Genomic DNA, 26951 nt, shown 5'->3' on the forward strand with positions numbered 1-26951 from the left:
GGCAACTCAAAACAATAAAACTCGAACTCGATGTGAAAGGGAAAAACAATGAAATCGCTTCCTTATGTGTTAACTGCTTTACAATTTTTGAGAAAACTTATTTGAGTTATATATTAGTTATTCACTCTGAAAGTTTGCAAACAAAACAGTAATAAACAAAAAGTTAGGCACAAAACCACTCCAAAATTGGGCAGGGGGTGTCTATGCTCATCCTCATCACCGTACTTTTGCTAGTCTATGCTTGATCCTAACTAGAGTTCTCGTTCGCCACAATACCTCAAGCACACCGGGGGTCGTCCTATCTAAGATTCCCAAATCATATTGTATTTGTTTGTGTTTTTTTTGTTTTTTTGTTTTTTTAAGCAATAAAATAAATTTGTAAACATAAAATTTTATAAAAAGTCTTTGGTTTAAATTTCATTGGCTTGGGATGGGGGAAAAATGTCCAAAAAATATAATCAAAATGTTAGTAAGACACTCCCAACCTTCTCTAAGTGGTTGAACACCAACTGTTTTCCCGCTGGATGTTGGCCGAAAACAAGCAAGTCGCTCTTTATATGGAGCTGAAATTCTAGAAAGGAGCAAAGAAACTGGGGTTTGGGGGGAGAGGTATGTGAAGTTTCTTCAAGATTGCTTATTGGGGTAGCCAGGAACTTAAAAGAAAGGACTAGGGTGTGGGTATTATTACAATATTGTTTCGTTTGCAACTAACAAGTCAACAAAATTATGTCTTTGTCACATTTTTAGTGGCTTACTCATAAAACAAAACTCAGATAAATTCTTTAAAAACATAGGCAAAAAAAAAAAACATTATTTTGAACAACTTACATGGTTGAAATAACCGATATGCAGCAAACACCCCGGATATATTAGTGCTAAGTGAAACTAACCTACCCTCCTCCATCCTCTCTAATCTCTTTAACATGCCTGGTTATCACCCACTTTAAGGACTCTGACAGACATATGCACGAAGTTGGAGTCTATATTCGAAACACTCTCGACTTGACTAGAGAAACAAAACTAGAATCAGACGACCAGGCCTTTATGTGCTTTAGACATAACATGCAAAATAACATTAGCTACTTGTATTTCCTCTACCACTCTCCCTTGACCCAGGACTGTAAGTTAACCAACCAAGTCTCTGACAGCATATATACAGTACTCTCCCTCGATACTAGTGCACAAGTACATATATTTGGTAATGTCAATGTCCAAAACAGTAATTGGCCTGGATTCTCTACTTACACAGATGCAGCTGGTAGCATAACACATAGCTTCTCTATATCTCATTGCCTATCACAGATGGTTATGTTTCTGACACATTTCCCAGATCAGCAAGATCAACATACCTCACTTCTAGATTTATTTCTGACCACAGTTCCTGATGACTGAGTAACAAATGCCCATACCCCACTTGGGAATGCTGACCACGCTATGATAATGGTAGAAATCGCAATAAATTCTCGACCCAAAACTGAGAAGCCATTGCTCAAAATGACAAAGTATTATAAAAAGGCTGACTGGGAAGCCATCAAGGATCTCATCAGAGATGCCCCATGAAGAAATATATTTTCTCTTCCTGCTGAACAGTGCGCAAATGAGATCACTGAATGGTTTAAAATAGCAATTGAAGCACATGTTCCCATGTGGAAATTCTATAGCCAACTCCGCTCTTCCCAATAGTTTACTTCTATTTGTGCAGCTGCAATTGCTCAAAGGCAGCATGCATACCACAGATTTAACTGGCATAAGTTCAGTACAAACAGACAAAAGTTTATAGAAGTTAGAATTGTAAAAAAGAAATAGCGACAGCTAAGAGAGAATACACTGAACCCACCAAAAAACGCATCGAAGCACAGAAACTAGAACCTGTGATTTCTGGAAAATCTACAACAGTGTAGTAAATAATCGGCAATCAACAATCAATTCCCCCACAATCCAACAATCATGAGGTTGTTTGCACGGCAACCGAGAAGGCTAACATACTTGACACTCCACAATGAACCCAACAAACCACTCCTTCCTTGACTTTCCTTTACAGACAGACACCAGACTAGATGATCTGAAAATTACCCCTTCTCAGGTGTATGATGTCATAAAAAAACTAGACACCTCAAAAACAAGTGGACCTGATCTCATCCCGGTTGTGTTATTAAAAAAAAAATGCTCCATTGAGGTTGCTCCAATCCTCTCCAAACTTAACAAATGCATTTACGAATCTTGCTTTCCTGACTGCTGAAAAACTGCTTCTGTGGTACCAGTTTCTGATGAAAGAAATGACCCTTTAAATTATCGCCCCATTAGCCTCCTGCCTGTTTTTGCCAAAATATTTGCGTCCATAATTTACAAAGCTCTTGTCCATCACTTTACAGCTGCTAAACTTCTGATCGACCAACTATATGGATTGTGTAGTGGACTTTCGGTCAGCGTTCAAGTTGTGGATAACTGGACAAAGACTAAAGTTACCTCTCATGAAAGAGGAGAACTATTTATGGCACAATGGGAGATTCCATTGTGCACACATGGGCCAGTCTATTCTTTGGATTGTGATTGGCTGAATCACCTGATTGGATATGCTTGTACATAAATACAAGCCCTCAGTCCAGCTCAATCTGGTATCTGTCTTGTGCATAAGCTGGACCCTTGGTAAGTGTTGCTGCTATTATTATCGTTATTATTGTTGTTATTGTGTGTTATTGACTACTACAGTTCTTTTGATTATTCTACAGATTAAGCCAAGCTCGTGCTGCAGCAGATATCCTAATTATAATCTCTGAAATACCATACACTGGACAAAAGAGGGGAAGGTAGAGTGGTAGACCTAGATATATCTAAGGCTTTTGACAGTGTATGGCACAGTGGTCTTCTCAGGAAAATCAAATCAATTGGTATAACTGGACGAATACGAAACATAATTAAAGCTTTCTTAAATAAGAGAAGAATCTAGGTGTCCTTGATGGTTGTTCGTCTAAACAAGGCTGCTGCAAAGAAGGTGGGTTCTCTCTACTTTGCTAGTTACAAAATACCACCCCTTTCTACTCTAATATTTTCTTCCCCAGAACTGCTAGACTTTGGAATTCCTTTCCGGGTTCCTGCTTTCCCAACTGTACTGACATGCAGAAGTTTAAATGTAATGTGAACAGACATCTTGCTGCTTAACTCCCTACATAGTATCCCAACAACTTATGTCCTCGATACATGAAAGTGGCATCGTGCCTTATTTGGGATGAAAATGGAATTAAAAAAAATATTCTTTTCGTAATGAATTTGACTTTCATACTGTTTAATATATATATATATATTATATATATATATTATATATATATATTATATATATATATATAATATATATATATATAATATATATATATTATATATATATATAATATATATATATTATATATATATATATAATATATATATATAATATATATATATTATATATATATATTATATATATATAATATATATATTATATATATATATTATATATATATATATTATATATATATATAATATATATATTATATATATATATATATATAATATATATATAATATATATATTATATATATATATATATATATATATATATATATATTATATATATATATTTAAAACATAACTATTGTAGGTGAAGTGGAAAAGATAAATATACGTGCAAAAGACTCTTGGAGATAAAGTAGATGATTGTAGTTGCTAAAGAATTTTTTTTGCGAAAGAATATTTTTTGTATTCAAATAAATTTGAATAATAAATAAGGAACGATTTATTTTTCATTTACCTTAAGGGTTACGACAGGCCGACAACACAAGAAATATCACACAAAATTCATGAATAATTGATTTCTTGAACGTAGCATCAAAACAAATCAATATTTTTTCATCCAGTCGAACAAACTGAATTTTTTTTCTTCACACTTTAACCCTTTCTACACAAGGTGAGCATGAGCAGACGATTTTTAGGACGATTTTATAGCAGAAAAATTCAATCTACATCCTTTGTGTCATTAGTTATGTGTCATGTGAGTCTTAAAAATAGGTTGAGATCGGATGACCTCAGAGGAACTTAAAACATGGACTGCATATGGATATTTGTACAGAACAGGACACTCTTAGGACAGTAATGTTAAAAAGTGATACCAGTTCTTGAGTTAGCAAGTGTAGAACAATCAGGGTAATTAAGTCAGTTCACGGTGATGTGCAAAAATAAACTGGAACGAAGTAATAAGTATGGGAATGAGAAAAAGAAGAAGAAATAAAAACCTGACCAGAGATATGTTAGTTTGGAAGTCAAATTCTGCAAATCATTCTACACATGCCAGGATGTAAAATGGATGTTACAGTAATACTACTGCTGCTGCTGATGATGATGATGATAGACAGTATTGTGGCTGTAATACACGTTTTGAATATGATACTCTCCACAAATTATTGACCTTTCATTCAATACACTAAGATAGGTTGTTACAATCCATGTAACATTTCTTTTTTAATTATTTGTTTAAATATTGTATTTTTTAAAATAGCTTTCAATAATTCATTCAATTAATTCATAATTTTTCTTAAATTGTTTGACCAAGGTTTGAACACAGAAGTCTTTGGTAGGAATAACTACTTTCTTTTATTACCTTGGCCAAGGAGACTATGTTTTTTGTCAAATTTTTCATTGTTTTTCTGCACAGTCTAGCATCCACATTGCGTGACTAATCGTCACCAAACTTAGTCCCAAATGTTGGTCATGGTCTGACTTATAACAGATTTAATTTAGGGATATGTATTAAGATCACAGAAAAGGTGAAAGACAAACTTTAGGTAATAACTGTAGTTTTGCTCATTGCAAAATCTTGTAACTTAGCCCATAATGTAGCCAATGAATTCTGCATCTTATATGACATTGAAAAGTTTGGTCACAATCAAATTTTTTCCATTTTTTTCACTTTCTTTTCCTCCTTCACAGTGCGGGTTCGAGCCTGCCTGCCTACTACCACTTTTTTTTTTTTCACACTCGCAATTTTCCTTTTTTTTTTTTTTTTTTACTCAACCAACACCTTTACACACACCACTTTCTTTTCCACTTTCACGTCACGGGTTTGAGCCTGCCTGCCTACTACAACTTTTATTTTTTTGCTCAATACACACCTAACACCCGGGCAACACTGGGCGCCCAGGCTAGTTTTCTATAAGACAGAAAAGTAAAGCCTAGATTAGACTTTCACACATTCTTGCATTATCAGGTGGTGGTATGCAGTCTCATAATTGACTTGTGCTCTAATTTATTGTGATCATTATTTATTCATACACTAAGTCATCACTTATCAGCCTAAAAGCCATTCAAGGACAAGAGTTAATGAGGTGGTAAACAAACTAACAGGACCCATTAACCGGCGGTGCTTGGGTAAAGTCTGCCCCCCCCTCCGCAAAAAAGTAAACGATGGTTGTTGTTAGTGTACACTGTTGTCCCTGAACAATTGCAGACATTGGTGGCCGTAGTCGAAATTAAATAATCTGGATTTCACTGGCAATTAGTGCTGGTTTGGGGCGATAACATGCAGGTATTATTTGAATTAAAAAAAAAAAAGAAGCAATTAAGGGAATGTGTAAATCAGTATGAATTAATAAAATTACGAAAAATGATCCATTAGAATAATAATGGAAGGTATAAATAAAAGTTTTAGAGATTAGGGATTATCACTGCATATGAACTGTTTAGAGTGATCGAAACTTGTTTCTGTTTGTTGTTGAAGTCTTCCTCTTTTCAACTCTTCCACCAGTTGTATTAAAGTAAACTACAGTTTTATGTGGTCTTTTTTTAACGTTTAAAACAAAACCATTACGACTTTTTTCACTTCACTTCTTTGAGTATTGTCATGTTAAGAACAGTGTTTGGAATAGACATCCTAAACTCCTCATGCAAAGAACGGCTTTCAGAGTAGACAAACCCATTTCTTTGGGGGGGGGGGGGATAATTCCCCCAAATTAAACAGTGATATTTGCTGTCAGCATACATATCCGAAAATGCTAAAAAAAGAAAAAAAAATAGGTGGGGTGGCAGTGTTGATAGGAAAGAAGTAGATTTGTTTATGGCGCATGCATACAAACCTGCTAGCCAGCGAATTACAGTGCATATACAGGTCTTTATATTTCTATAATTACTTGTCTCCGCAAAATATGAACAAGATTTTCTTAATCAGTATAGTTGAAAACCTTTAAAAGTCGTCATTCTAAAGAAAAATGTGGACCTAATGTACAAATTTATCCCCCACCCATAAAAAAGTTAACATGTGCGCAGTAGATGATATTGCCAAAACATTTATTTTTTTATTCAGCGACAGTCATAATAGATTGTGTATGTTCAAATAATGTATATTTAAATAAAGTACATATAAAAAAACGTAACTATGTTTGAAAAAAATATAATTAATTACTGGAACAAATGTACAAAGCAAGCGAGCGAGAGAGAAAGGGAAAATAAATGTTCGTTGTTTTTTCTTCAGCATCGCCGTGAAATGCTTTCTTTTTCTTCAGCATAAAAAGAAATGTAAAAAGTAAGTGAGAGAGAGAAAGGAAATGCAAATTTATGCCGTAAAATATAAGAAAATGAATGCAGCAATTTACACAGAGAGCATAAGTAGGTACCATTGTGATGCCATATTTGAATGGTATTCGTTTAGCATGCTAATACAATTAATCCAGAATATAGGAATGGTCAGAGCTCAGTCAATCAGATTAAGTGGAATTAGTCTGGGGAGACTTTATTATTTTTGAATCAGAAAAGGGAAAGATTATGTTATGTCTATGAGTTTATGATCCAGTTATGAAGGGTGAAACCCCCTATGTCGAAAGTGCAGAATTCCTCCTGGTGATGACCGGGGGGTGGCAGGAGGACTTGATATTGAAAAGGAAAAATAAGAACTACTTCCTCTAAAGATGGTTGCGATTTTAATGATGCTGCTCCTAGGATGTAATGTAGGATTTTATTTTAACGACTAAATGTGTCTAAAACGGCGTTCTAAAATTACATAAGATAGTGGCTAATAGTCTAGACATAATAAATTTGTATGTGGAACTTGTTGTAGCAAATCTACCGAACTTTGGTTCAGAGGGGAATTTCTGCAAACAAAATATTATATAGAGATAATGAATCAAATTTAATGACTCATGAAGTATTTGACAAGTCATCCATATTTCTAGTTTTTTTTTAGATCATTTTTATTTCTTTTTTGACAAGCCATCATAATTTTTTTTTTTTTTTTTGACAAGTCGTCATCATCATCATTTCTACTTTGTTTTTGACAAATCATCATCATCATTCCTCTTTCATTTTTGATAAGTCATCATAATTTTTAGTACTTTTTTAACAAGTCATCATCATTTCTCTAAACAGAAACATGCGCACCTGTCATATCAAAGTACCTACTGTTGATTTTATATGCCGAGCCTTTCTGCTTGTGCAGTAATAAAACTTGTTAAATGCACTTGTGATGTTAAACTGTATGAGGCATTAACTTTAGGCAATATCGCCTGTTCCTTCTTTCATAGGATTTTTTCTGATAATCAATTATTATTGAATCTATTCTGAGACAAAACCTATCTAAGAAAACTGCCAGACACATAAAGTACATTTGTGTGAAATGTTTAAAAAATTGTCCTAAGTATTTGGTAGTCTACAGAGAACGAACTCTCACACATACACAAAGTTCCTTTTATTTAACAGACAGATACAATTTTTGAAACATTTCTTTTTGTTTTCTTCTGTGCACATTTGGATAAATACACCTGTAGACAAGATTGTACATTGTTTGAGGTTTAGTTAAGAAAACTTGGTGCAACATGTCCGTGCTTGTTGACATATCCAATAAAGAGGAGTGTACACCGTTTTTAAGAAATTTTCTTGTTCAATTTAGTTTTACAGAATCAGTTGAATGGTTTTTAGATCTGTTTTGATAAAAACCATTAAAAACCGATTATCTTATGCCTCAACTGGGATTTCACCAGCAGATGTATTTATTGATTTCTTACCCTCTTTTATTATCATCTTTTATTTCAATCTATATAATCTCATTTCAACTTTTCATATATATATATATATATATATATATATATATATATATATATATATATACACACACACACACACACACACACACACACAATTATATAAACATCGTGAAGAACCTACATGGATCGACCAACGTTTCGACATTAACATCTCTTGTCAAGGTTCTAAAGTAAATCGTGCAGTTAAAAAATAAAATAAAACTGTCCTAAATATTGAGTAAAAACAATGGAAGGGTTTACCTCATTAAATATGTCATTTATTCTTCTTCTAATTTGACAGCTCCTCCTTCGACCCCAATAGTCTTACCGAACGCGTCTAGAGTTAATTTATATGCAATGTTTAAGGCTTTCTCATCCCTCCACCCTTTTCTTCTCTCACTCAGAACATATGCATGCTTAGTTCTATTGCACATAATTAAAACTGACTTAAGGTTTGTACACATTCATCTTCCAAACATCAGTAAAACTCACACATATCTCTACTATTATATAAAAGGAACTTTGTGTTTCTGTGAGTTCGTTCCCTATAGTTTCCAAAACAGCTGGGCCGATTTTTTTAAAATTTCACACAAATGTACCTTATGTATCTGGAAGAGTTCTTAGATAGGTTTTGTACCGGAATGCCTCAGATAATTATCGAAAAGTGATAATCGAAAAAAAAAGTATTGAATATGGTTTTGATTAACGTTACCACTTTTACACAGTCTCTTTGAAGTTTTAAAGCTTAAAAGCCACTAAAGAATAAAGTGCAATGAAGTGAATAGATCGACACTTAAAAGATGATAAATATTATGAGAGGCTAAACAATTTCTATGCATCACTCGTTTAAAACAACATCCAACCCATAAAAAGGAATTCTTCCTACTTTATTAAAACGATAACATTCCAATGACTTATTATATATTTTCTTTACCTAGAATATGATATATACGTTTTTTAATAAATAAATAATAACACACACGCATATATGTGTGCGTATTATTTATTTATTTATTTATTTATTAAAAAAAGAAACAATTGGATTTGATTCTGGGAATCTTAAGTAGGACAATCCCTGGTGTGCGTGCAGTATTATGAATGTGAACTCTAACTAGGATTAGCATAGACTTAGGTACAGTGATGAGGATGACCAACGACTCCCCCTCCTCAATTTTTGAGTGGCCTTGTGGCTAATTTTTTATTTTATTTTTTTTTTTTTTGTCACACTTTATGAAAATAAAAAACTATGTAACTCAAAACGATTGCTAGATGACAAAATAAGAAAAAGTGAAAGTTCCGAGTTACTGATGACAGTAAACCTAACATCTACTTCATATTCTCCTCAATCCAATTTTAAATAGTTGCATGTTGAATTGCAAACAAGCAAATAATTATACTCGTTGGATATTACATATTTACAGATATATTAGCAAGTCAAAAGTTTCACAATATATTGTAAATTTATTTGCGTTTGTTGAAGTCATGAGGATGACGTATCACACATAAAATGCCATAGTTGCCTGATACTTCTGAGTGTAACTGGCTGAATTAGTCTCTTTGAACTCCACAGGTTTAGGTTTCTCTGAAAGATACAATGAAGGCCGTTAGTCCATGTCCAGTATGGATACTAATCCGGCTTCACTGAACTAGCTATATGTGATAAAACATCCTCTTAGAGATGCACTTTGAATTTCAACCATTATTAATATGCTGTTGTCTCAGTGACTACTGTACACTCATTAACCCTTATCCTCGAGTGGCTTTTAGGCCTTGAAAAACGGTGACTCCCATGTAAAAAAAAAAAAAAAAAATAAGATCATCAATTATTAGCCAAGATATGGCATTTTGTCCTTTCTACAATATTTAATTCCTCTAAAACAACTTTCATATATATAGTTATCCACAGAGTGTTTCATTGTATCACAGTTTTTCATGTGGCTAGTCTATCACCCATCCCAAGCCAGGGATCGAACTTTTAACCATCTAGTTTATAGGCGGCAACCGTCCCCACTAAGCAATGGAATAGGTACTCATAAATGATATATACAATGTTTTTATATAAACTTGACTACTATTTTTGCAGTGCTGGACGTGTTCATTTTCAATTAGCAGGGGGGCGCCTTGCCATAAAATATGCTTAAATATATTTTAATTCGATATTATGTAATAGATTTCGTATTTATTATTACAGAGCCAATCCTCTATTGAATATTATATTGTACCTAATACAAAGTAAAAAAAAAAAATGACTTAGGTGCCATCAGCTAGAATTGAAACCAAAACATTTAGTGATCCAGCCGCATCTCCTACTGATGTAGCTATCGAATATTTAATATTAAACGACGTAAAGAAATAAATTGAATTTGGGCATGTGCAGAACAAAATAAAAATATGTTGGCAATTTGAAATGAACAATTTGCATTTCAACTTGACAATATGTCTGTACGCATTATTCATCTATCAAAACAAAGATTTTACTGGTTATAAACCATCTTTGGTGTATAATTACTATTTCCTGTTAATTTCAGTGTTATGTGACCAGTAGTTTAAGAGTTTATTGGTCAAATATTTACACACATATACATCTGTCAGCCATGGTACTAAATAATTTGCATATAGAAGAGATTTGCATTATGCTAAATACTAGCAGGCGATATCATTTAACTACAGTGCTAAAAAAAGAGGGCTTAGTCACCCACAGACACACTGTTTTGCCATATTACAGCTCTTCAGTGTGGCTAGACTAGCAGCCATCTGAAGCCAGGGAACTTTCAAACATCTAGTTTATAGTTAGCAACTCTCACCACTAACACATTGGATAGGTGTTTGTAAATGATATCTACAATGTTTTGATATAAATATTACCCCACCCCCCAAAAAATAAATAATTACATACCTACACAATGCAAGTTCAGACAAAACACACAAAAAAAGAATAACATGTTCAAGGTGCTTATGCGTCTTTGAAAAACTGAAATGGCTTCTACACATTTCCTAATACATGCCATACATGTCAAATCAAAATAATTATTTTTATGGCAATCGCTCGGGACAAGGCATGAAGTTACTTTGTGTAAGGAGCTAACAAGAACGAAAGCTGATTATTTCAAAGACAGAAGATGCCTATAAACCAATGCTGTAGGTAGAAGGATAACAGCAAGTAAAAAAAAGAGTTCCACAACCTTGCAATCCTTGAAAAGAAGTTACTGGAATAAGAAGCTGTATTACAATGAGGTATTATAACAGCAAACTGATGAAGACCTCTAGACAAATGAGTCAAACGAGCTGAAACAAAGGAAGCAGGGAATAGATCAGACAATTCTGAGATACACATGCCATAATATTTGTAGAAAAGACTGAGACTAGCAACATTACATATATGAGAGAGAGGTTGCAGTGAAGAATAAAGTGTGGGAGCCAATCAAATTACAGATACGTTTCTGCAATTTATAAAGAATCTTCAAATAGAACACAGATTCATCAGCCCAAATATAACAACTGCACTCCATACGTGGTCTGATAGTAAATTTATAAAAATAGAGAATAGCATTGGGTGTGAGAAATGTTTAGAACGATAAAGAGAACCAATTTATGTGAAGCAAAAAGAGCAATGAATTTAATACATGAACTCCAAGAAATATTTGATGAGAAAGAAAGACCAAGAAATTTCAGAGTTGATTTCTCAACGAGTGCAAAGCCATCCATAAGAATCTTAGAAAGAAAAGGGACGCAACTGCGATTGAAGGGCAATAGTTGAGTCATAACAGGATTAAACAAAACAAGCCATTTCTTACTTCAATCCATAATAGAACCTAAATCAACTTCTAGATTAACTGTATATTTCAACTGACCCAAGAAAAATGGGTGGAAAACAATGCCAGAATAGAGAGTGATGTCATTAGAATAAAAGTTAATTTTCTGAATAATATTGATAACCACTTTAGCTGCAGATTTTAGACTAGAGTTAAATTAGTGAACTTATTATGAATTATGGAATATGTGTTCTACGCAACATGGTAGGTAACATGGGTATAATGTATTTTGTATTTATTATTACAGAGACAATTTTCTATTGAATATTATATTGTACCTAATACACAGTAAAAAAAAAATAATTTGGATGCCATCAGCTAGAGTTGAAACCAACACATTTAGTGGTAACATGGGAAAATTATTATTTTTTTAATTATATCAATAATGCCAGTGAAAATGTACCATACTCAACCATCCACTCCGAAAGAAAAAGTATAAATATTAAAACTTAAAACTAATGCCATATTTATTGCTTATACCTGTCATAGGACGGGTGTTCTAGTAGTTATATATCTCATATCGTTTCCTTCTTTAAGGCATCAGTATGGCTAGATGCAGCGACCACTTTGTCATTAGTGATGATGACAATCCTATTCTTTACTCAGTCCTGTTTTAAGTGAAGAAATTATATCATTTGTTAACGAAGTTTGGTATTCATTTACCTTTTTATGCTATTAATTGCTTAGATAATTCCATGTTTTATGCTTAAGTGAAAGCCATCAATGTATCTAGAGTGATCCATGCATAGAGGAACATATATATACAAGGGGTGTGCAATAAGTAATGCCCCTGACCCACTTCCCATAGCAGTAGAGCAACAAAACTTGACACAGTTATTAGTCTTTCTCTACATAGGAACCTCCTAGAGTTATGCATTTCTCCCATCGTTTGATGCAGCTCTGGAGACCGTTTTTGTAGAACACCCCAACGTGACTTCAGAAATCAAGGCTGCATCATCTGGGAAACGCTTTCCTTTCAAAAACAACTTCATGGCTGGGAAGAGGTGAAAGTAAGAGGGTACAAGGTCAGGAGAGTAGGGAGGATGGGGGAGGATTTCATAACCACATGCCCATGCGTCTGATCTGGTGACATGCCAGTTGTGGACCGGAGCGTTGTCCTGCAGGAGGAGGGTACCTTTGCTGATCTTGCGCCGTCTCTTGATTTTGATAGCTTCCCTAAATTTCCTCAAAAGTGAAGCATAATAGGCTCCTGTAATTGTGGTACCCTTTGCCAGAAAATCTGTCATCACTACTCCGTCCTGGTCCCAGAAGACTGAGCATGACCTTGCCAGTGGAGGGCTGTGCCCTTGACTTCTTTGGAGGTGGTGAGTCCAAGTGCTTCCACTGCATTGACTGGGCTTTGGTCTCTGGATCATAGTGATGGACCCAGGTTTCATCCTGTGTAATCAGTCTTTTGAAAAACTCTGACTCATCTTCTTGCACATCTTCAAATTCATCCTCAAGCACTCAACGCGTTCTCGCTTCTCGAATGGTGTGAGCAACCTGGCAATCCATCTGGCAGACACCTTATGCATATGCAAATGGTCATGAATGATAGTTTCCACAGACCTGTACTAATCTTGACATCTTGGGCTATTTGGAGAATAGTAATACGCCGATCTTCCAAAATGGCAGCCTCAACTTGACGGACAGATGCCTCATCAATGGCAAAGGGGGGGGGGCGACCAGGTCTGGGAGCTGTTTCCACAGACTTCCGGCCATGTTTGAATTCACGATGTCAGCGTTTTACAAGGTCATATGATGGGGCATTATCACCATAAGTTTCTTTCAGTTCATCAAAAGTCTCATGTGGTGTGCATCCTTTCAAATACAAAAACCGGATCAATGCTCGACATTCAACAGGCTCCATTTCACACCTGACTCAGTTCAAACACCTGTAAAACAGAAACCACAATTAGTTCAGAGCTGTAATTGGCCACATAATCCGTAGAGATATAAATCATTGCACATGCAAAATTCCAGCTAGATCAGACAACTGGAAGTGTGTCAGGGGCATTACTTATTGCACGCCCCTCGTAAGTGTATAAGAAGGCTGTTAGCAATATAGAATGTTGGAGTGACACATGAACAAGAACAAACGAACGAGATTTAGATTATAAATCTTTGTATATTTATATTTTAGAATCATTCATATATAAATGAGTAAATATGAACTCACTACTTAATACAACCGAAATTGTGTATATTTTTTTCTTAATTTCGAGAGGTACCTCTCTTTTTCAAAAAAGGAAATAAAATCAAATAAATGTACGAAGATTTAGAACCTTATTACATTTGTCTGTTTTTATTATTTAAACTAGAAACAAATTGATATAAGCCTCCCAAAATTCGTACCAGAACTGTCCACAAGGATCTGTGGTGTAGTGGTTAGAGTACTTGGAAAAAAAAAAATCAATTATAAAAGTGATAGTCTCCCAAAGGTTCAATTCTCATTGTAGGCGACCCAAGAAATACAATTGTGAATTATTTAGTACCATGGCTGACAGGACGAGAGCATGCTACCCCCCCCCCCCGAAGTAAATAAAGGTTTCTGTTCAAATTCCCGAGTTTGACAAGATACACCCGAGAAGGTTGGAGGTTACATCGACCGAAACGTTGTCAAGATAAGAGCAACTGCACGCATGTGGAACTCTGTTCCGTCTGCCTGCTTCCCACCTGAGTACAACCTGGATGTCTTCAAGTCCAACGTAAACAAATTCCTGATAAACCGCCCCCTTAAGTAGACACTTTATTAAATCTCCACACAAACGTACTGTACTTGCAATAACCCTTATCCTTGAGTGGCTTCCGGGCCTTGATAAGTGGTGACCACCGTGTAAAAAAAAAAAAAAAAACAATCTGAAGAATCGAAATAATATGAATAACCCATCGTCATTTGAAAAATTCGGAAACAAAGTTTTTGATAATTAATTACATATGTTTATTTTTCAAACAAAATTTGTTCTTGATAACCGTTACAATTGGCAAGAAAAAAAAAGAAAAGAAAAAGCTCTCTTCCTCCTCCGATCTTTCTAAATTTCACACGATAAATCTTCATTAATTATTTATTTTACATTTCTGTCTTTAATAATAGAGAAAAAAAAAGATACATACAAAACAAAACGCCATTTCAAATTACTTAGAAATGTATAATTGTTTTATCTGACTAATCGATGAATAACTCTTGAACTTATTCTTATCAGCTTTTAATGGGAAATTCATTTTCATTTTTACACTTATACAAAATCTAATCCCTTGATGGTGAATATCGAAAAGGTCATATACATTAAACTTTTAATTGCTAGTTTCCTAATCAATAAAAATGACTATGCACCTACACAGGAAATTTCCTTAACATTGAAATATATCAAACTAGCGGGGGTACTCGGCGTTGCCCGGGTGTTTGGAGGTGTGTGTGTAAGGGGGGGGGGGTAAAGTTAAGAATAAGTGAAGTAATAACACTGTTTAAATATTAAAAAAAAACGATGTCAAACTTCTTATAAAAATCGGAAAAACAAAAACAAAAAAAAAACAGTAAACAAACGTAAAACTTCTTTAAAAAATAAATCGGAAGAACAAAAAGCAAAAATAAGGGGGAAAAAAGAATGTGTTCAGAAAAACAAAAACAAAAACAAACAAACACAGCGAAAAGCGAAAAAGAAAAGAAAATGGCATAAATAACATTTCAATTCGGTTAAGTCCACGGTGCGTTTCATCCAGTAGAAAGCAGAGAACGAAAAGGAACGTTAAAATTCCGTTCCAGTTTTTTAAGCAACTACAAAACGAAATACAGCAAAAAAAAAAAAAAAATGGCATAAATAACCCTTCGATCTGGTTAAGTCCATGGTGTATTTCACCCAGTAGAAAGCATATAACGGAAAGGCATGGTAAAATTCCATTCCATTTTTTTAAGCAACTATGAAGTAAAGAAAATCCAAAACGGTGTTCCTTCATAACTGTCCCTTCTGGACGATCCGGAAACGGTGTAAGTGGTGGCGGGGGAAGGAGGAATTAATTAGAGAGAAAAAATTTTACTACTTCCATTGATTTTAACCGATTGTGGCAGTTAACTTTCAGCAGAAAAATATAGAAATCTACGATTATCGAGGAAGTGGAGAGGTAATATACCTATGACACCTCAGATATTGTGCTGTAGTTTTTGCATATTAAATTCGCATGAAATGTCTTGATTTTTAATCCTATTAACGTCAAAATTAGAGAGGAAAGAATGAGTTCATTTTATTTATATATATATATATATATATATATATATATATGGAGGATAACACTATGACAACCATCTGTTTGTTGTTTTTATTCAAATAATGAACAAGTTTCGTTGTATCACAACTCATCAGTGCGCCTACCCATGCACCTTTCCCCAGTCATGGATCGAACCTACAACCGTCGCATTGACAGTCGGCAGCTCTCATCATCAGACCAAGAATCAGTGCTGTAAATATTTCTCCTTGAGTGTGTATTAAATCCACACTCGCCCATCGTAACAGTGCTCTAACCATCAGTTTGTTTACAAACAAATTAATAGTGGGCTTCGCTTAATAGCTTAAATACACGTCGGGTGATATATAACTATGTTCAAATAAACATTTTACATGGTCACTACACAAGCCTGACAATGTTTCGGTCAATCAGTTATAAATAACCCATGACCTCGTCAGATGATGGTTATTTATAACTGATCGACCAAAACATTTTCATGGTTGTGTAGTGACCATGTAAAGAAAAGGTTTATCTGAATATCAATAAAAATATATATATTGCTCTTTTCATTGAGTACTATTATATAAATCTCGGTTAATTCATTGCTTTTTCTTCTTTGAATATATTTAACTTAAAATAATGGTTTATACGACTTGCGATTTCTCCAAAGTTGGTTCGGGCTCACTTAACAGCTGACGGAAATAACCAAAAAAAGACTCCATTTTTATAACATTATGAAAAAAGATAAACATTTATCGAATACAAATTACAATGGTAAAAATTATGGAAATACAATAAATAAAAATATAAAATGAACCTACTCCAAGTTTGATAAAGAAATATTTATATTTTTCGTGTCAATAAATTAAAAATGAAGTATTACAATTTATTTTTTTCCAGAAAATTTGCTAGAAAAAAATATTTTATTTTTTCAAAAGAAGTTGTTAGAAAAGCCTTTTTTTATTTACTTTTGAAGGTTTTTTTCCCTTAAAAAGTTTTAAGGAAAAAATAATTTTTTTTTATTTTAAATTTAGAATTTTTTCCTAGAAAGTTTTCTGTAATTTATTTTTATGCATGAAAAGTTATTTTTTTTTTATAACTACAGGTTTAAAAAAAAATGGAAGAAAAGTTGTAAGCTATTTTTTATTTTCAGGAATATTTTTAATCATAACCTCATTCCACAGGTCCGGTATGTTAAATACGTTGCTGTCAACTTCCTTCGTTGACAGAACGTTAATGCATCTCCCAGTGTCTGCATTTTTCTTTCCAGCGCCGATAAATTCAGACTTCTTCCATTTTATTTCATTTTTTATTTTTATTCTGAATAATTTCCTTTAATTTTTTATTCGCGTGATTAAAATTAAATTTTTATTTCTTCCAATTCATGAAAAAGTCGCCTGCTTAAATTTTTATTGGCCAAAACCCAACAGCGCGTTTGTTATCTATTTTTCATTGGCTAAGCATTCCTAACATTGTGATCAGCTTTTTCTGGTTATTGACGTCAACTGCCAAGCGAACACGAGTAACTTTGTGGAAATTGTAGGTTGTACAATGCATAAATGCTATACGTGTGTGTGTGTGAGATCTACATATAAATGTACCAGATTTTCCAAGGTTCATCAATCAGTGTGGCTTTCTCTCTCTCTCTACACACACACACACACACACACACACACACACACACAAAAAATATATATATATACAAATTACATATACAGGGTGGAACGATAAAATTGTTGCCCCAGAAAAACGACACGATTCCATTTTCCTTTGATGAAAACCGGTTTTATATTTTTTGTTGCAGAACATCTACTGGCCAGTTGTGTACACATCCTAAGAGCAACACGAGCCTTCTATCACGTCTGAAAATGACAGTGTTCAATGAGCAACATCAGAGATGTGCCGCTCTACAACTCATGCTCTCTACCAATTCAAGTTATGACAACAGGACCATTGCCAGCACCCTCAAAATGCATCGCTTGATTGCTATGATTATAACAAGGGCATGCCCAAGGTAATGAAAACAAAGTTTCCAGCCACGGTTATGGTCTTTGGTATGGTTTCAACTGAGAGTCACATCTTGCTATCTAACATCTTCGAAGTCAGCTTGAAAGTAAACACCAAAGTGACCTGGAAGTGCTGATCCCCTGGTGCAATCAGGTGGCCGCTGGTAGACTCCAGGTGTGACAGTAGGACTCGACACAAGCCCACAAGTCCAAAGAGACCCAGACTTAGCTTTAGAAGGAGTGATATGACTTTATATCTTTCTCTCACTAGTATGCCTGCTCCCCCCACCTGAACCTGCTGGACTACTTCGTTTGGTCATATGTCAAGAACATCACCAACATGACCTCCCACAACACCAAAGCCAGCCTGATCACTGCCATCTGCTGAGTATTCTGAACTCCCACCAGCGTTTGTGGAAAAAGCATGCGCCTAGTTCTGAACCCATTTCAAGGTGGTGATTGAGGCTGAAGGCGGCTACATTTAATAGATCCAGCTCTACTACATAATAAAGTTACTTGAATTGATTTTTTCAATAAAAGTTTTAAAATAAAACTGTAGTATTGTTTTCTTTAGGGCGACACTTTTATCGTTCCACTCTGTACTTTGGAAAGTGGTTCAAGCATATTAGAAAATTCATAGTCAAAGTTCACACAGTCTATTTCTGAAACTATTCATTAATCGAATAAATATGCATATTAATAAATTTCGAACAGGCTTTCATTTTTACAGCATATTTTCTTCATTCTCTACATGAAGATTTAAAAAGAAATAGGTACAAAGTTCAATTCAAAAAAATATACTCTATATATAAATAGAAAAATCGTCTGGTTATTTTCCCCAGTTATTGAAAATCACAAAATACAAATTATAAACTTTGGGAATTGTTTAGAACAAAACAATACTGAGACCTAAAGCCGCTATCGGCACCTTTTGATATTCATCTATTTTCTAAAATCTCATCTGACTTTATAACCGATTTAAGGTTGTCAAGTAGTGTATTTAATGGTAATTGTTTTTTCTTGTTTTGAAACTATGCAGTTTTATTTTTTCATAAATCTTGTATTTTTGTTCCAACCAAAGGAAAGTAACTGTGTAATGGATGAATATAGATCTATCATGCCTAAAAAAAAAATCAGTGGTGGCTCTCTGAAAATAAATCTGAATAGATTATTTTGCTTAGGGAGAAAGTGTAGCATCTGTTCTCGGTTAGTGAAGAAGAAGTCCTTAATTGAGGCAATTTTTATTTTTGTACAAAAATTACCCTTTTTTGCAGAACTGGATTTTCCTCATTAAAAGCCAAGCTCATATCTAACTTTGTCCTCGTGGAGAGGCAAGTAAATAGGAACTTAAATTACATTTTATTTTGGACCAATAGACAACAAATTAAAATTGCTATTCATAATGAAATATTAATTAAGAAGCTATCGATGATAAAATACAAATTTCTCAGCCACCAATTGCCATGACACATAATACCTAACATGGACAAATTCATCTTTAGTTGACCTTTGACAACTAAATATTTTCGTTTACTAGTCAAATAGAAAAGTTACTAGCCAAAACCACATGATTTTTAGAATATGACATCTTCATTCTGTGACGAGTATGTACATCATAAATATTTTTCTGTATTTTTTTTTAATGAGTGTAATTCTAAATATACAACTTTTATGTTGATACTTGAAGGTATAAACATTCTAATTTCTTCAGGTGTTTTTTTTTAAACAGCCTTCGTTAAAAAAAATAAAAGTATATTGTTCTATTAAAGTTTTATTGTTTAAATAATTTAACTTTGTTCGTTTTATAAAAACAAAATTGAAACGATATTTTTAGTCATGTGCAAGCGACTCTATAAATCCGTCGGTCAGTCTGTCCGTAACACTTTTGTGCTTGGCCTTTTTGGTTAAGATCAAAGGTCTATTGTTAATAGATGCTATTCTTAGCTTTTTGCCAAGATTAAAGTGTAGTATCTGTTCTTACTACATGCTGTACTTATGTTTGTAACTTTGTGATATAAAGTGGGGGATCACTTTTCTGTATTAATTTAATGTAAAATGATCACCCACTTTACAACCAGTCAGTCTCAAAGCCATTCAAGTCATTCTCCAGATAATAAAAGTTGTTTTGGAAGGATTCCAGTTATTTTTTAGGCATTCAAGTCATTCTTAAGGTCATTCAATTCATCCTTAAGTTCATTAAAGTCATTTACTTTTTATTTATTTAAGTCATTTCAGCCCATTTTTCGGTCATTTTAGTTTATCTTTAAGAATTTCATGTCAATCCTACATTCACGCATTCATTCATTACACGAGAGCACGCAACTAATGGCTATCGGCCTTGTTCACTCAGTAGTGAGTTTTGGAAGATTGTCAGTGAAAAAAAAAACGCAATTGTTAAAAGTGTTTTATTATTTCTAGTCATCACTTTGAAAAATCACTCGCAAATGTGACTGTTCCACTCGCAATATAGAGCCCTGCCTTATCTGAGAGCCAGAAAGTATCCTGCATGTCTACAAAGTCATAACTCATGCAAGGAGTATTGTCGCCACATCTGAGTTAGTGCATCTACCACTAGTGTCTCACGCTTAGACAGGATCCAAAAAAATCTAATAGGTCTCACACTATCAGCAAAGTCTCACATCCACTATGTCACATCTGTGTCTGTTTTACAAGTACTTTATTGGAATGTGCTCTGATGAACTCATAGCCATCGTGCCTGATTGATGTACATAAACCCTAACCCAACAAGCAGCATCGTTATTTATTTTTATCGTTATTTCCATGGCAGGTGCTCGTCTGAACTCCAATCTCTGGTCCCCCCTCGCCAATCTTTCACGAAAAACACCCGTCTAGCTGAATCCACTGTGAAAAATTTCCCCACTCTTTATCTGTGCCTAAATCAAAACGTGAATTCCATGAACAAAGCTTCTTTTTTAAAACTGCACGCCTGTGGAACTCTGTTCCGTCTGCCTGCTTCCCACCGGACTACAACTTGGATGTGTTCAAGTCCAATGTTAACAAATTCCTAATGAACCGCCCCCTTAAGTAAACACTTCATCAAATCTCCACACTAACGTAATGTACTTGCAATAACCCTTATCCCTGAGTGGCTTCCGGGCCTTGATAAGTGGTGATCACTGTGTAAAAAAAAAATTTTTTTAAAAGCAAAATTGCACCCCTTCACTGTTGAGGCCCATAGATGCTGGAAAGCTTTCTACCCTAATACTTTCTTCTCTTTGACTGCTAGACGCTTTAAATTCCCTCTCTGTTTATGGCTTCCCTAACTATACTAACTTACAGAAATTTAACTTAACAGACCTCACAATGCTCAACTCTCCACTGTCCCGTTAGACACGATCCCAAATAATAGCTTATTTACATTTCACGTGGCAATATGCCTTGTTTGAGGTAAAAATTAGCAAAATAGAGCGAATCTAACAAAGTTAATTTTATATATTAGATCAAGTAAGATTTTATTTTCCATGTTTTTTCGCTTTTGATTTTCTTTTTAGTTAGGAGAATGTTATTTAAATAACTTGGATATTTTTTTATCCCTTGAATTCTTTTAATTAGGTGTAGCATACATATCATGTTTAGAACTCTTATTTTATAATCGTCCTTTTACACGGGCAATGCTGTGTATCCTAGCAATATCTTATATTTGTTCTTATATCAAGCATATTTACAATACAAGCTGAAAATAAATATACTTGTTTCTTTATTTCTCGAAAAATGTACGTACACAACTGAATTCCTTTTCGCATTTTGTTTTGTCTCATCATTTTGTAAAACATGTTTGCCTGAACGTGAAAGCTCATTCTTATCTGTAAACATTGTCAATTTTCTTATTATCTTACATGTTCTATTCTTTTATTTTATACCTCATAAAATTCAATTCAATATATTTTCCACGCAGGAAATAGAAATAAACTTTCGACTATAAACAAAATTCTCCAGACTTCACTCCTTGTTATTTTATTAAAATGCTGAACAACTTACGATTGTGAATATTGAAATGTTTGTTTTCATATTTGCAGTTGGTTCAGAGAAAGGATGAATTTTTAATATGAAGATGTAGTTTGCTTCAAGCATTGTATGTTATATGTATATAGATAAGTATTAGAAGGCTATCACAATACCAGAAATGGAAATTTGATGGTGTTGAGTAGGAAAGACAAGTGATTTTGTTTCTCTCCCTATATATATATATATATATATATATACACACACACAAGGTACCTTCAATAATGTTCCAGACTTTTATTGTACAGGCATTTAAAATTGTAGAATCTTGAAAATTCAGTGAGCTATTGCTATAAATCTTATGCGATGACTAGCCAATTTTTATGATTTTAGGTTCAAATGAACAGCTACAGCAGGAATTGGAATACACCCTACTAAAGCCTGGTTGTCTCCGCTGATGAATCTTGATGTGAGGACACATTAGAAGAATGATATGCAATAAAAAAATTTTTAACTTGGAGACAATAAGCGCACAGTTTGATGCCAGTGTAGGAACTGTACACACAATTATTCCTGAGGAACTAAAGATGCAGAAGATTTGTGCGAATGCATAAGTCCACAACTCCATCCTTGTCACAGACTATTTAACGAAGATGAACATCAAGACCGTCCCTCACCCTACCTATAGTCCAGACCTTGTTCCCTGTGACTTTTGGTTATTCCCCAAGCTCAAGGAAAACCTTAGAAGCTGTCGGCATGAGACCAGTGAGAAGATTAAGGTGGCTGTGACGAGAGTCATTGACACGTTCGAACAAAAGAACTTCCATGGGGCCTTCTAGAAGTTGTTGGAATGGTTCAACGTGCATTTTGGCCAGAGGAGATTAGCTAATGTAAATGTCTCCTCTCATCACCTAGGACATAAGCTCACCAACACTCTTCTCTGTTGTTTCAGAGTGTATTCAGCATTCTTTAGTGGAACTAAACTTGTATGGAACTTGGAGGCCACACCCAGACTTCATCAAGATCGTCGATGCTGTGTGTAATCAACCCTCGTCAGTCTCTTCACCCATACCTTATTGACTAAGGAAAGGTGTGCTACTGATCTACAGATTACTTCAAAGTGGACTAAAGTTTCATGTGTGTACTATTAATGTACCTATGTGCATATACAAAAAAGCCTGGAAACTTATTAAAGGCACCTCATATATGTTTTTTGGTAAAATGTTTTTTTCACTCTTTGTGTATACTAATTCTTTTTGCTTAGAAGCTTAATGTATGTTAAATATAACAGAGTATATAGAAAAGAATAATAGAATCGTTACATTCTAAGACAATTTAATGTTGTATCCCGGGGTTCTACACTAATTCACAAAACATGAATAAATCATGGAAATTATGTCTGGCAGAAGCATCTAATAGGTATCACTGATATATCATAAAGTATAAAAATCTAAATTTATTGTGACTGGAAGCACAATTCTCTCATTTGTTTATATTTTCTTCACTGTTCAGACATGGGTGCACTGTGTGATGATAAAGGGAGTGGTGACGACATATATTGATGGAGAGAACTGATATGACTTGACTTTTGACTGCATTCATCCAAGATGGGTCGAGTCAGCTCCTTTCATAGAATACGCAGTGTCCTGAATGAATGCAGACCATGCACAATGGTCCGCAACAGCCAAGATAATCATGGGCTGCCAGTCCCAAAACTAGCAACAAACACCATAGATTTGTGGACTGGAAGTAGGTTCAATGTTGGTGTTAATAGTGTGTAACCACGTCTTAAGCTGGTCTCTCAGGTGTCTTCACTAATCTTGGAATGATTCTGGAGCTATTGTTTTGTGGATGCGCATAGTGTTACCAAAGCAACACAGTTTCCTCTTTAAAAGCACTTGGTTAAGGAGGAGGATCCTGCATCACATCCAAATTTGTGTATTAGAAACAAAATGGTGTTAGCGGACATGCAGTGGAGGCACTGTAAATCAAAGACTATCAACCTTTTGAGATCCTCTCGCCTTCATCAGGTGGTTAACTGTGTGGGATAAGAATACTGAATCTCTTAACTGTATCCTCAGTAATTATAACTATGAAATAACAGTCCGCAAATAAATAAATAAATATACAAATTACTCATCTCAAAGGATTCCAATAATAAAATAATATACCAGAATAGATGTCAAAGAACTCTGATTCCCGGTCATAACAACAAATTTTGTGTGCATAGAACAATAATATGCTTTGATAAAGTTAAGCAGCTTGGGTGGTAATCCTGCATGCATTGCCTCTCAGAGTGCATCTCTGTTCACAGAGTCAAATGCTGTAGTAAAATCTACAAAGCAAATGACCGAGTGCTGTTGGTAGTAGCAGTGTTGTTCAAGGGTTCATCATCCCTTCCAGACCAGAAACCACATTAGATTGGATGGGTCTTACAGTTACATTCGAGTTGGAATCTTCTCAGCAGTATGGACGTGAATACCTGGAACTGATGTGAGAATAATATGAAGGATGTGTAATGTAAGTCTTGAAGACAGGTTTAGATCAGATGACCCCAGAGGAAGATTAAATATAGGGAGGTGTGTGCAGAATTGTGGACTCCATTCAAAATCTTTGAAATAATAAGAATCCTTCGGTTAGTAGTTGGAAAACAATCCAGGTAGCAAGGTTAGTTGATATGGAAATGCCAACGAAAACATGACCGGAAGTAAGAGGGATAGATGCGAGAGAAAGAAGGATAAATAAAGACCTGACCAATGATTGGTTAGTTCGGAAGTCACTTTCTGAAAGCTAGCACACCAATATATAAAGCTGATATTAAACCAAATATTATTATAGGCAAATAACATTTAAGAATTCAGTTAATTAATTTTTTGGGGGTGGGGGTGCAAGAGAATCATGTATTTTATAAAAATTAAAACATCTAGGAAATGTAATTAATAATTTTTTTCTGTTAATTTTATTGAGAGAAAACTTTTATCTTATACAAGTGTTTTCGCATTTCATCGAAAGTTGCCTGATGACATGGAATGAAATATGCAAAATTTAAACCTTCCATTGTTTTATTACAGCCTTTAAAGACTTGAACTCAGTAAACCGGCTGTAATTACTACACATTTAACGTCAAAAACCAAGCCATCCAAATATATGGATTTTAACCCGATTTTTAATTTAGAAATAGTTAATAGCAAGCAGAAAAGCAAATGACAAAAAAGTCATTCCATTAAAACATTACCTCAAAAGAAGATTAAATCTGGGCAGTATAGAAATACTTGTGCAGAACAGGAGACTTTGTTTGTTTGGTCACATCGAAACAATAGATGAGAATTTGGCGGGGGGGGGTAGTAGATGTAGAACAGTAGAACAGTTGATGTAGCAGGGAGTTGGCAGGATAAGGCAATGGAAAATATGGGGGGAAACAATTACAAGTTTTTTGGAAAGGAGAGAAAGAAAAATCCGTTAGTTTAGAAATCAGTTTTTAAAAGCCGTCCAACACATGCCAGCATATCCAATGGATTTCAACTGGATACTATGACGAAAACGAAATTTATGATTTATCTTATAAGTTACGGACACATAATAATAGAAAACTGTTTTTATATGAATTAATAAAACTATTCATTGTCATTGTTTTGTGATTGCAGTCAAGATGAGGAGTTCAGTAAACTCCATCTTTTCATATAGGAAGCTGGTTCAACCGCATAGGCCGAGTGCCACTTCAGTACAGTACATTTAACCACATACCCAAGGGATATGGATGGATTTTAATTATTGAGATTTTATTAAATACTAGCGGAGGCGCCCAACATTGTTAATGTGTGTGCATGCCACTAATACATACATTAGAAAGCAGGAAGACTGACCTGATCTTCCACTTGCATACAGCGCCACGTAGTCCCAAAATGACCACTCATCTGATACTAGCTAGACTTAGCGTTGCTTAAATTCGGTGACCTGATGAGAACTGGTGTGTCAACGTACTGTGCCATTTATTAGATTGTACCGACTATTAGATAGTTGTGTTCAGCGGGAGTATATAATGAATTTAATTTTATTTAAATCTTACAAATCTTAATAATTATAAAACTCTATGGATCGTCCAATCGTCTTTACTTGTTTGAATCTTGTTTCAGTTATTATTCATTTATTTGCTTGTCTTCTTACACGCATGTTCCAAAATGTCTAAAAAAAAAAGTTATCAATAGTTGTTACTGATATCATTATTATAATTATTACTATAAGAGTTTTTTGTTAATTTGAGGTATGTATTCTTATAATAAAAGTGGGGAGAACCACAACAATAAACGCCCATGGCTGACTTGTGCTCTCTGTAGGGAAACACTGTCACTCAAACCTGGAACGTGTCCAATACAAAACATAATACAGAAACAAGATTATGAAAATTTAGGTGCTATCGAGGTTCGAAGTGGCAGAAAAAAAGGACTTTTTTTTTCGTGGCAGTGACATTATCAGGACATTGGCTTTATAATAATAAACAATGAATATCTGCATGAATTAAAATATATTTATGCATATTTTATAACTAGGCAATGCCATGCGGCTTGCTAGTCTATATAATTATAAAACTGTGGACCGTCCGACCGCCCTTGCTTCCATCTTATCTATTAAAACATTGTTATTATGGAAACCAGGTTGTATTTAATAAAATTCACAATCCTTTCCACAGTCCAACCATATCGAGTATAAATAAACTTCAGTCTTTGCTTAATTTATAGTCATATTTTCAATCATGAAACTATGTTTTGGTTTCAATTTTAGCTGATGTCACTCAAGTCATACAGTTTTTTCACTTTTAAAATCATGACTATATATTGGGTGCAATATGAAATAATTGACTCAATATTAATAAATGCAAAATCTGCGTAAATTAAAATACCATATTAAGCATA

The 26951-nt window shown here is 34.3% G+C and overlaps 1 protein-coding gene across 5 annotated transcripts in view; it reads right to left on the bottom strand.

Annotated features, from left to right (window-relative positions):
• Window positions 1–26951, bottom strand: part of LOC145266936 (uncharacterized) — a 268235-nt gene that overhangs the window by 163224 nt on the left and 78060 nt on the right. The gene's annotated exons all lie outside the window — the stretch shown is intronic.

The sequence above is a fragment of the Euprymna scolopes genome, chromosome 4 (assembly GCF_053919585.1).
Source record: "Euprymna scolopes isolate OS-2025 chromosome 4, ASM5391958v1, whole genome shotgun sequence".
In the NCBI taxonomy this organism is placed as follows: Eukaryota; Metazoa; Mollusca; class Cephalopoda; order Sepiida; family Sepiolidae; genus Euprymna; species Euprymna scolopes.